We start from the raw sequence: 12,176 nt of genomic DNA, 5'->3' as shown, positions 1-12,176 counted from the left end.
TAACGCCACAACTCCCCAAAAAAATGAAATGCAAGGCAAAATTTAAAAAAAAAAAAAAAAAGAGTCCTAAGGGATCCTGGACACACCGTATGTTTTGCTGTCTCGTCACCAAAATGCACGGCAAAATCAAGACGTAAATATAGGTAACAGATGTTTTGAAAATGTTGCACAGTTCAGATATTTGGGAAAGGCGATAACAGATCAAAACATGATTCAGGAGGAAGTTAAGAGGAGATTGAACTCTGGTAATGCTCGCTACTGTTCAGTCCAGAACCTTTTGTCTTTTCGTTTGCTGTTTAAAAACTTAAAAATTAGAATATACAAAACTATAATTTTACCAGTGGTTCTGTGTGGATGCGAAAGTTGGTCTCTGACGATATATGATATAAATTCCGTCCTAAGTGTAACAATTTATTGTAGGTCTTTCGTTTTGCCTGCTTCTACACTACATGTTTCGGCCGCAAACGGCCATCATCAGGTGTATACACTCACGTAGCTGTTACACTGCACCCAGTTTAAAATTTAAAAAACACAGGTCTTCCCAATTGGCTAACAGGATCTACTTCGCTGAAAATTGTCTGATTCGTACATCATCTTTGTCACCCACACACGTCAATTTTGACATTCATGAAGTGGCACTTTTAAAATCTTCAGTTCCAATTTAGAAAACTCCCTTAAAATTCTTTCCAAATTTTAAAATTTGAAAAAAAAATTAAAGGAGTTTTCAAAATTGGAACTGAAGATTTTAAAAGTGCCAGTTCATGAATGTCAAAATTGACGTGTGTGGGTGACAAAGATGATGTACGAATCAGACAAATATCAGCGAAGTAGATCCTGTTAGCCAATTGGGAGACCTGTGTGTTTTTTAAATTTTAAAGTGGGTGCAGTGTAACAGCTACGTGAGTGTATACACCTGATGATGGCCGTTTGCGGCCGAAACATGTAGTGTAGAAGAAGGCAAAACGAAAGACCTACAATAAATTGTTACACTTAGGACGGAATTTATATCATATATCGTATAGAGTGTAACAGGATGCTTAAATATAATATTGGTCTCTGACATTAAGGGAGGAACACAGACTGAGGATGTTCGAGAACAGGGTGTTGAGGAGAATATTTGGACCGAAGTGAAATTAAGTGATATGAGGTTGAGAGAAACTGCATAATGAGGAGCTTCATAACTTGTGCTCTTCTCCAAGTATAATTAGAATGATCAAGCCAAGGAGAATGAGGTGGGCAGGGCATGTAGCACGAATTGGTAGAAGAGGATTGCATATAGGATTTTGGTGGGAAAGCCAGATGGAAAGAGACCAGTATGGAGACCAAGGCGTAGGTGGTGGACAATATTAAAATGGTATGAATTGGACAGGTACCGGTGGAGGCCTCTTGTGAACACGGTAAGGATCATTCGAGTTCTATAAAATGCTGGGAAGTTCTTGAGTTGCTGCACAATTTGTGGCTTCTCAAGAAGGGCTCAGCTCCACGAGTCTCCGTCAGGTTCGCTACGCTTCATTTGGAGCTGGGGTCATTCACATTAGTGGTGACTAGCCTATCGTTAAGCTTATTTAGCTTTTTGTATTCATGCCGAAAATGAAAGTAAGTCAGAAAACTAAATTACAGCTGTATCAGCGGGAGTTCGAAGGAGAGATCATAAGTACGGATAGCAACATTCTCTATTTCCGAGCGTGTAAAAAAAACAGTTGATTGTGAAAAATGCTTTCAAGTGCTTTAGCATTTGAACGCTAGAGAATATTAAAATTAAATTCAGGAAAAGTGCTCTTATTCAAACATTGCTTAGTGAATATTCTAGTAATAGTTTTTCAGAGTTCTCCTTTGACTTGTGCGAAGCCTATTTAGCGGCAGATATTCCGCTGTGGAAACTAACCAGTCCTACTTTGAAAAACTTCATGGAGAAGTATACACAGTGCAAAGTGCCGGATGAATCCAGCGTGTCCAAAAATTACGTGAAGCAGTGTTACGATCTTACAATTGAAAACTGGAGATAAGACTCAAGAAAATTCTGTTTGGTATCAATCGACGAAATAAAAGACCTAGAGGAACTGTTTATTTCAAATATTACAATTGGATTCCTTAATAAGAATGAACAGTTTACCCCAAATCTTGCTGTAGAGCATTTTAAAACCACAATGGCTTCGCAGTTGCCGAATTTTGTGTCGATTTCATGAATTTGTTATGGCCGAATGGCATTCAGTATGAGCGCGTATTGCTCTTTGTGACTGATGCCGCAAGTTATATGATGAAAGCCGGTACTGCTCTTAAAGTTATATTTCCGAATATGACACATTTGACTTGCCTTGCCCATGGGTTGCACCATGTTGCAGAAACAGTTCGTGCAAATTTTCCGCTTGTTGACAAGTTGGTGTCTTCTGTGAAGAAGGTATTTGTTAAAGCACCATATAAGCTAGAAGTTTTTAAGAGAGTGACACCGAATGTTCCGTTTCCGCCAGGACCAATTTTAACGCCCTGGGGCATGTGGTTGTGTGCCATGAGTTATACCGAACATTTAGAAACAGTTAGGAATGTCATGAATACATTTGATCCCAAAAGTGCAACATCAATTCAAAGTTCAAGTTGTACTAAGGAACGCACAACGGGAAACTAATCTTTCCTTTATATGTATCTGCTCACCTTTCTCATCTTCCATCCGCCATTTCCTCACTGGAGGCAAGTAATAGCAATACGAGTACTACTACTTTGTATCAGTCGTTTAGTGTATTCAAAACCACTGTTTCCAAATTGAATTCAGTTCCTAGAGGAGTTGGTGAAGCAGCAAAGGAAATAGTACACATCATTCTTGGGGAGCACGCGGCAGCATAGATGGTTGAGACACTAAGCTAAAGCCGGAAGGTCGCGGGTTCAAGTCCCGATGAAGTCATTGGATTTTTTCCAGTTGACATAATTCTTCCAGCCGCACTATGGCCCTGTGGTCGACTGAAGCCTCTAACAGAAATGAGTATCAGAGTATTCGTGGAATGTTCTTGGGAGTAAAGGGCTGCCGGCGCGTAGGGCTGACAACCTTGCCGCCATCTATGAGCCGATTGTCTAGAAAATGTGGGAACCTCAACATTCCACAACCCTATGGGGCCCCACGGCCTGTTACAGGGATACCTTTGCTTACTTTTTACACATTCTTTTAAAAAAACAGGATATGAACAAATTTGTGAAATTGAAGAAAATGTAACCAGTAAACCTACTGAACTGCCAAGCAAAAAAAAAAAAGTCCCTAACGGTGGAGCAAATAGCGGCTTTTGTAAATGCGCCCTTAAGTTCCTGAGAGGTGGAAAGAAGTATTTCCCTCTATAAGGACGTCTTACGAGACAATATGAAGCGACTAACTGTGGAAAACCTAAAACATTTAGTAATTGTGAACTGCAGCAGAAGAGGAGTTGAAAGCTTGGTGAGCTAAATGTGAGTATCATTGGTTTTTTTTAACTTGTAATGAAAACATTTTGGCTTTGTTGCATCATTTGTATTTAAGTGTAGCTTTTTATTCAAGTGAATCATTCAGTGATTACGTAAAATTAAATGTTGATTTGTTGTTCTTAAAATAATGTAGAATAAATTTTAATATTTAGTATGAACGTTTTATATGCATATTTGGTAAATTGTTCATGCATAAATGCATACATATGTAAGAGATTATTAGGGCATAAAAATCCGGTCCCTAGTTATGAGTTCGCTTTGCTGACTGTCCGTGCCCCCCCCCCCTGCAATTTTTTCGTTTCTTGTGCTGTCCGTGTCGTATGAAGGAGTCATATGAGATCACCTTACTGTGTGTCCCCTATGTTTTCGTTTTCTATGCTGTCCGTGTCGTATCGAAGGAAAATAGGTCATTAGTTCTCAGAGCTTCTTGTTAACAAGGAGTCGCTATGGTGAACTTATGCGCGAATTATGTTTCACCCTGCGCGCGCGCGCACACACACACACACACACACACACACACACATACATCGCTGCTCATGTGCAATAGCTTTAAATTTGTGCAGAATATCGTAATTTATATCACAAGAGAGAGTACTGTTACTGCCTGACAGAATATAAGATTCCCATGAATGTTCCGCACAGGTTTCTTCAGACGTACCGCCGTGATCCACCAGGCAGGCACACAGATTTTTAATTGCCCCAAGTATTTGCTAAAATATGGTTGTAGCATTGTCAGTATGCAGGCGGTTCACCTCGGACGACACTTGAGCAAGTCGAAGCAATTCGAGAAGCTTTCCCTCGAAGTCCGTTCGGTGAGCGGGACACGCTCAGGAAATACCTTTATTTTTTTTTTAATTCTCTTAGTGTTGGGTGGAGTCCAGTTGGGGCCATCGGCACGGCGGCCACTGATTGGCCTATTGTAGCCTGCCCCGGGTGATTATGATGATGGAGAATTTGAAGATTGGCAGAGGAAACCGAAGTTCTCGGAGAAAACCCGCCTCAGCGCCACTTTGTCCACTACAAATCCCACTTGACCAGAGCCGGGATCGAACCCGAGCCACCGCGGTGGGAAGCTAGCGGCTAACCGCTTGAGCTATGGCGCGGCCCAGGAAATACCTTGGGTGTGAAGCTCAAGGCATAGACATTGCAGTTACTTCAGAAAGTGCAGGAAAATTACTTGCATCGGCGCTACCTCTGCGCTGCCGACGTTCTCTTATGGACAATGACAGTGACTGTCCTAATATAGCGTTCTTCAGCTACTTTTGACATTTCGAGTGAAGTTTTTTAATTAATTTTCGAACTTTTTGGGGGGAGTCTGAAAATCCTCATGATGTGAGGTATCATGAACGGAATAGCCCGAAGTTGAGCGTTGTTTGTGGGTTAATCAGTGCATAAATGATCGGACAATTCTTCCGTGAAGAAACGGCGACAGGAACTTCTGGCTCAATTGCAGACAGAAAACTACGCACCGCATTCTGCAGCTGTGTGGTGTCCTCAGCAACGTCCTCAGCAAAGTACGTTCGTTACAACGGAAGCATTTTGTGCGCTCGTGTAGACGCTGCCTAAATGAACCCATTCACCGAGCGGGATTCGAACTAGCTGTGCTTGTGTGGTCTACTTATGATCGTTTACGACTTAACTACGCCTCCAACGAGACTGGACATCAAGGGCTTTGGTGTGCATATCAGAAGGAGCAAATCCAGTTTGGTTGAAGTGATGACCCCAGACCCAGATGGAGTATCAGTCACCGCGTCCTACTTGAAAGTCTTGTATAATAACTGTAAATACTGTTATGTAACAAGAAGCTCTGGGAAGAGTTAATCTTGATACGACACGGACCACATAGAAAACGGCAAGTCCAAAAAATGTTCTATTGCCGCGGGAACATACGTACCGAGGAGTTACCCAGCAACGATAGGGGATACAGAGCAAGGTGATCTTATAAGCTTACACTTTTGTGTTTTGAGAATAGGGAAAATATACTAAAAATGGCGTCACAAACACATTAAGCCGTATCTCTATAAGCAGTGCCCTCGCGCATATGTTTCTGTGCTTACGGCCTCCAGCCAAAAGGTAGGCCGTAGTCCTAGCCGTAGCATTCACAATCATACCTTGTAACGTGAAAGGGAGATGGTCAGAATGGCGTGCAAGCCGTCAGTTGGCGCCTCTGTCGGCGTTCCCTCCTACTCGTTGAATCTGACGAGGAGCGGATGTTAAATACTTATAATTTTGCGTATAGAGAGTGTATAGCCCAATTCTGTTTTGAATTAAAGAAAAAAAGTTCATACCTGAATAATGTTTGCCGGAGGAGGAAACCAGGTACCGACCTTTCCTGGATTTTTGTACAAATTCTGAATTGAAGGAATGAAGGAAATATGCTAATTATTAGTAATAAAATTAAATATATTTTTAAAAATATTATTCTAGTCTGAATATTCCAGTGCAATTAGTAAACTAGTCTTAAACATTATAAACGTAAGCACGTGAACAGAATATCTTGCTGCAGCCCCCTGGCGGCATACATACCCTGGATTTCAGGGATGTCCGCCTGCATGTTGCGTGCTTTAAGATAAGTCCTCTATAGCCAGACGAATGGTATGCCATGATTAAAAGCAAGATAAAGGTTTTCCAAGGCGGTTCGATTTTACATATTGTGACGTACCTGTCCTCTGCTAGGCAACGTCTCGATAAACAGTTCCCGCCGAGACATTCTTGGTGAACAGCTCGTTTGTGGGTAATGTTTACAAGAGTACGCGGCTATAAAAGATATCTGTTTTTGGGCAGCGAAGTGGTAAACACTCCTACGAATTGTTGAGAGACGGTGTTTTCCCTGGGATCCGTCCCGAGTCTGTATAACGCAAAATTCCAAGTGAGCAGCCAAGTGAGGGCTGGAATATTAAAATTAATGAAGATAAGACTCAGGGGGTCTACTTCTCTCGTGGTTGTCGACCGCCTGAGTCTTGTCTCACTCTAAATGGACGAAATATTCCATTTGTAAATAGTGCAAAATATCTAGGTGTAATCTTCAATAAGAAAGTTACGTGGAGATTGTACATAGAAATGATCAAAGCCAAGGCCTTCAGAACATTCATTAGAATATATTCCCTATTCAAAAGTGAGTCATTGAGCACTAACATTAAACTGACCCTCCACAAAGCTCTTATTAGATCCGTAATGACTTATGCTAGTCCCGCCTGGGAGTTTGCGGCAGACACCCATCTAGTGAAATTGCAGCGCCTGCAAAACAAGGTTCTCCGCACGAATGACAATTTTCCAAGGCGCACACCCGTCCGCGATTTGCACATGGCATTCAAAATCCCGTACATATATGATTATATAACAAAATTATGCAGGAAACAAGCAGAATTCATACAAAATCATGATAATGGAATGTTCGCAACATCGGACAAGGCGAGGCCCAACAGAAAGTATAAGAAGCTTAAACTTGGCGGCGGTCAGGCATAGACCGTTCAAGTGACTAGACTGCCGTGGTAGCGAATACTGCTAGAAATAGGGCATAGTCTGCTGTACTGAGCCTGGACTGACAGAGGCTTTGTATATATCGTACATAGAAATGGGAATTAAGATTAAATTTGTAAATATATGTAAATACTGACATAATACGGACTATGACTGACAAATGACAGACCCGACCTCTCGTCAGAGAGGGCGCCCCAAATGGACAGGACAGTAACTTTCATATAAGAAGAAACATTTGGTCATGAGCCCCAGCTGGGGCTCGGCACCAAGACAGGCAGACTGACGGACCATCGGCCGCAGTGTGACTTTGACTTTGACTCTGACACTGACTCTGAGCAGCCAGCCGGTTCACCCGTGTGGAGGCGGGGTCGAATACCTCCACCCCGACCCTGCGAGTCGTAGGAGGCGACGAAAAGAGAAGTCTCAGATATGAGACAGTAATATATGGTCGCGGGTACCTAGGGACTCCGACCTGAGAAAGACTGCGCTGACAAGGACCAGCAGCATATACAAGAAACAAACAGACCCGTCCTCTAGTCAGAGATGGCGCTCCACAGAAAATGGGGCTCGACACCAAGACTTACTGATTGACTGACTGGCTGTCAGTCGCAATGTGACTTTGACTTTGAGCAGCCAGTAGAACTGAAACGAGAATGGTGCGAGTCCTCGGCAATCCAGGAAGAAGGGTTCGGCTGAACATTGTCCTTACTTGTTGTAATTGATTGTTATTAAGAGTGATTGTTAAAGAACGCAGCCATAAACGCGTGACAATATTATAATCCTTGTGTTTGGAGCAAAGTTCTGTCACTTCATTAACGAATCCATCCATAAATAAAACCACCCCTCTTTACTGAAATCATGGGATTCTGTTAATCGAATTAAAATACAGCTGAGCGTATGTCATATTGAACACCAGAACTGTTCGCTCACATTCAGCATTTCCCATATGTAAGGTCGTGTATTGGACGGGCGAAGCTGATCAACTTTTGAACTTATGGGCCTAGTCGTATGAAATCAGATCCTGGTCCCCTTGCTTGTGAGCAGTGAATACGAAGTGAATACCAAGAAGCATGAGGTTTTCCTCCCCTGAGAAGTTATCGGCTAACTGCGTGCAAGCGAATAAGAATACAGCCTCTTTATTACAACCGTCACAACACAACAGATATCAAAATCAGTGCCTAGTTTCGGCTCTGCTACATGTTTCGGCTATCAATAGCCATCATCAGGCAAATACACCACTGAACTGCAGTACTAGTAAAATTGGATACAATAATATTAATTATATAAAACACTTGACGTAAGAATACAATAAATCAGATTATATAAAACAGAAGTTATAGTATAAAACAAGAATAAAATTCTTAGATTGATGTTTTATATCATCGAATCAGTCGTTGGTTTTGTAATTTCGTTGCATTCCCACGGACAAATTGGAATATTCTATATTTGGAATATAAAATTATATAGAAGGCTCATGATGTAGATGTAGTAAATTAATGTTAATTGTTTAGTGGGTGTCTCATCTTACAAAGTATTGTCTGTTCGTAGGGAATGTAAACAACGACTCAATAAGAATAGGCCGAATTTAAGTGATCGAAAAGGTGTGAAATCCTCAAATTTGTGTGTCGTTGCGTCGCATTCTTTTCGTGCGGTAACCACTCTTAGTTGAATTTTCTTCTAGGTCCTGTTATACAAGAAGATGACATTGTATGAAACTGTAGTATTCTGTAACTGTACGAGCTGGATGATGGGGGTTCCCTCAGGGGCAAAGAGTTTTCTTCTGAGGGCCATTCAGCCTTCTGTCTAATGGGCAGTGGGGACTCTGTCTGCAGCTGGTCACCCACCGCCGTCTAATTCTGAGGTTAATACATACATAGTGATTTTCCTCCACCCCCCTCCTCCTCTTATGTTATGTGGGGTGGTGCTGCTTAACTAAGAACAAGGAAAGCTTCTTTTCAACATATTCTGTGAGAGAGGCGAACGTTGATATTCCTGTGGGTTAAGGTACGGTCTAGGGCATGGATTTCTGTGAGAATGTTTCTTCTTTGCCATTATTCTCCAGTTTTCGCCCATATAACCAGTCGAAGAACATTTTAGGCCTTACAATTCCTGCGAGTTGTTTTATGTGGGTAGATACTGAAAAAGAAGAACTGTTACGTTTAATGATGTCATGCTGCTTCTTGAGCTGTTGATTGAAGACTCGTTGCAAGCTGAACGTGTTACCACATGCGAAGAAACATACATGCCTGACGGTTCAACCTAAGACCTCATGTCAGAACACTTTATAACGACACCCGATCCATTAGTTACCAGTGCTTATCAACTGCCTTGAATTACGAAACCTTAACCAGAATTATGAGGGAGTGCATTTGTGATTCTGAAAAGAAAAGTATGTATTATTCGAATTTGTTAGTAGGCCGTTTTCAGCAGTTTAATTTCCATACCAGGGTTTCTAAATGCAATTTTCATTAATCCTCCCTCCCCGAAATGGAATGCACCTAATCGTGTGTACGGCCTTGATCATTTAAGTAAGTCGAGACCCGGCCAACGTACTAAGGATTTCCTCAGATCTTTTAAGTGCATGCAAATACGAATAGTATTTATACCGTTTCTTAAGGGCTGACATTATGGTTAGAGAATTATTGAATTGCGTAACAAAAAGTGCCCTTACCAAGATGCGGGAAGTGTAAATTTACGTTCAGAACCAAGTGTGGTCTGGGGAGTGTTTGATTTCCGATTGGGACATGTACTGAGTTCCGGAGACATGTCCAGGTGACAAGCAAAATAAAAGTGCGCCATAGCTTCGTCCGCCTGCCAGCCAATATTGATCTGTTGCAGCCTCCCCCTGACGAAGCGGGGTCATTGACCGTCTGGCTAAACTTTCACCCATGAAATGCATGTCAGGGAGCCGTCGAAGCATGCAACTAGTATGTAGAGTTAATTCCGAGACATTCTAATGGCGCTGAGGTGCAAAGCGGCGTGACCTTGCGTATCCGACGTCCCAGATGTGGACTGTGTGTGGCTTGCGAGCCGCATGTAGCTCTTTCGGTACTTAGTGCTCGCAAACAAAGGTGTTTGGCCGTACTTCCTTTACGAATAGATAAAGTAAAAAAAGAAGAATGTTGCGTGGAAGGCGTGTAGCCAAACAATTGTGTAATCCCATCACCTCCGATTTAAAAACTAAAACCCTGTGCCACGTGTATGCGCTATTCTTTCCCCATTCCCCACAAATCCGAATTGTGTAAAAATATGTTTTCTGCGTTAAAATCACTGTTACGTATTCGGAAAAAATGCTCGCATCATTCATAAAGGAAGCTGATAAACAATCAATAAACAAAATTTAATTTAACCTCATGACTCAAGGTACGCGGGTTCAAACCCGGCGGAGGTCGTGGAATTTTTGAGGGCGGAAAAATTCAGGGAACAAGTCCTCCGGGAGGGACTTTAAGCCGTGGGTTCCGTGTCGTAGATTTACGGCACGTAAAAGATCCTCGTGTCTCTAGGAGACCGCAGAGCAAAATCAGGCGACACATTTCTCGCCCAAGTAGTTTTCAATGCCTGTGGTAGATGGGGGAAATATCAGGTACCGGGCCGACCTCGTTGGCTGAACGGGGCTGATAGCACGCACCAGTACCGGTAGGGTATGGCGACAGTATAAATTAAAGGGGGACGCACAATGGACCAATAACTGGTCTAAGTGCATGGGGAAACCCACCCCCAATAATAATAATAATAATAATAATAATAATAAATAAGTTTTAAGTCCAAAATACTCGGAACTTCTGAGGCTGATAACATTCCAGTTTCATGTTACACCACATTAAAGTGTATTTTGAAATCTTTGATAATATTGAGAGAAAGGTGCAGAACATTTAAAAAACCTAACATTCCATTAGGCCCATGATGAATCCATGGACATTCCAGTTAATCTACGGTTGACAATACCTGTATGTTGTGTTCCTGCAGATGTAATTGTGGAAGAGGAAGCAACATTAGAAGAAAGAGTGCAGATGTAAAAATTCACTGGACACGTTATTAACAGATGCCATTGTACTGCTATACACGTATAATCTTACAGTTGGGGCATGAAAACGCCTTTACTTTTGAGTAGAAATGCAGGTTTTTTTGATTCCAAAAACAATCAAGAAATTCCAGAATTTATTTCTGTTTGCTGTATTGTTTGCTTTGCATATTTTATGGCCATGTATTTAAAATATTTCGTCTGCTGTCCAAAAACATGAAAATTTTAATATACAAAACTCTGTCCATGATTTATTCTAACCGTCTTACAGTGCATACATTTATTCACCTTACTCTTCTCTCTTGCACTACATGTTTCAGCACAAAAGTGCCATCTTCAGGTGCTTTTCGATGTACATCAAACTACTTCATTGCATGCCCTGTTGTCTTTATACTAAAATATATATTCGTCATATATATTGATAAATTTTAAATATTAAAAATATTAAAACTGTTCAGGATTTGTCATCCTTATGTCGTAATGTTGCCTGTGGTTCTGTAAACTTGGTCTCTGACATTAAGGGAGGAACATAGTCTTAGGGTGTTTGAGAACAGGGTGTTGAGAATATTTGGACTGAAGGGGTGAAGTGACAGGAGGTTGGAGAAAACTGCACAAGAGGAGCTTCATAACTTGTTCTCTTCTCCAAGTATACTTAGAATGATCAAGTCAATGAGGATGAGATGGGCAGGGTATGTAGCACGAATTGAGAAGAGGAATCCAAATAGGATATTGGTGGGAAAGCCGGGTGGAAAAAGACCACTGGGAAAACCAAGGCATACGTGGGTGAACAATGTTAAAATGGATCTCAGCGAGAGAGGATAGGATGGTATGGATTGTATTGATCTGGCTCAGGATAGAGACCAGTGGAGAGCTCTTGTGAACACAGTAATAAACCTTCAGGTTCCATAAAATGCTGGGAGGTTCTTGAGTAGCTGCACAATTGACAGCTTCTCAAGAAGGGCTCACCTCCATGTATGGGGTACTTCAAGTATGATAATGCTATGAAAATTATTATGGAAATTGTCAGTTTCACCTGCACCAGTGCAAAGATTCGATGCCAGTTGAAACATTTTCTTGAAGATGTGGACCTTGAAGGTAAACCTAATGACATTCCTTTCTGCTGTCTTGTGAAGTGCTTATCAACCAACAGTGTTTAAATTGGTTTTGTTAATAATTGTAGTCTATTACCAGTTCGTGTGAAAGAAGAAGTACTAGCTACAGCTGAAGGACG

The 12,176-nt window shown here is 41.6% G+C and overlaps 1 protein-coding gene across 4 annotated transcripts in view; it reads left to right on the top strand.

Moving 5' to 3' along the window:
- LOC111867354 (transcriptional activator protein Pur-beta) overlaps positions 1 to 12,176 on the top strand; it is a 149,253-nt gene that overhangs the window by 75,391 nt on the left and 61,686 nt on the right. The window lies entirely within an intron of this gene.

The sequence above is a fragment of the Cryptotermes secundus genome, unplaced genomic scaffold, assembly GCF_002891405.2.
Source record: "Cryptotermes secundus unplaced genomic scaffold, Csec_1.0 scaffold65, whole genome shotgun sequence".
Taxonomy (NCBI): Eukaryota; Metazoa; Arthropoda; class Insecta; order Blattodea; family Kalotermitidae; genus Cryptotermes; species Cryptotermes secundus.
This window is presented reverse-complemented; position numbering and strand designations above follow the sequence as displayed.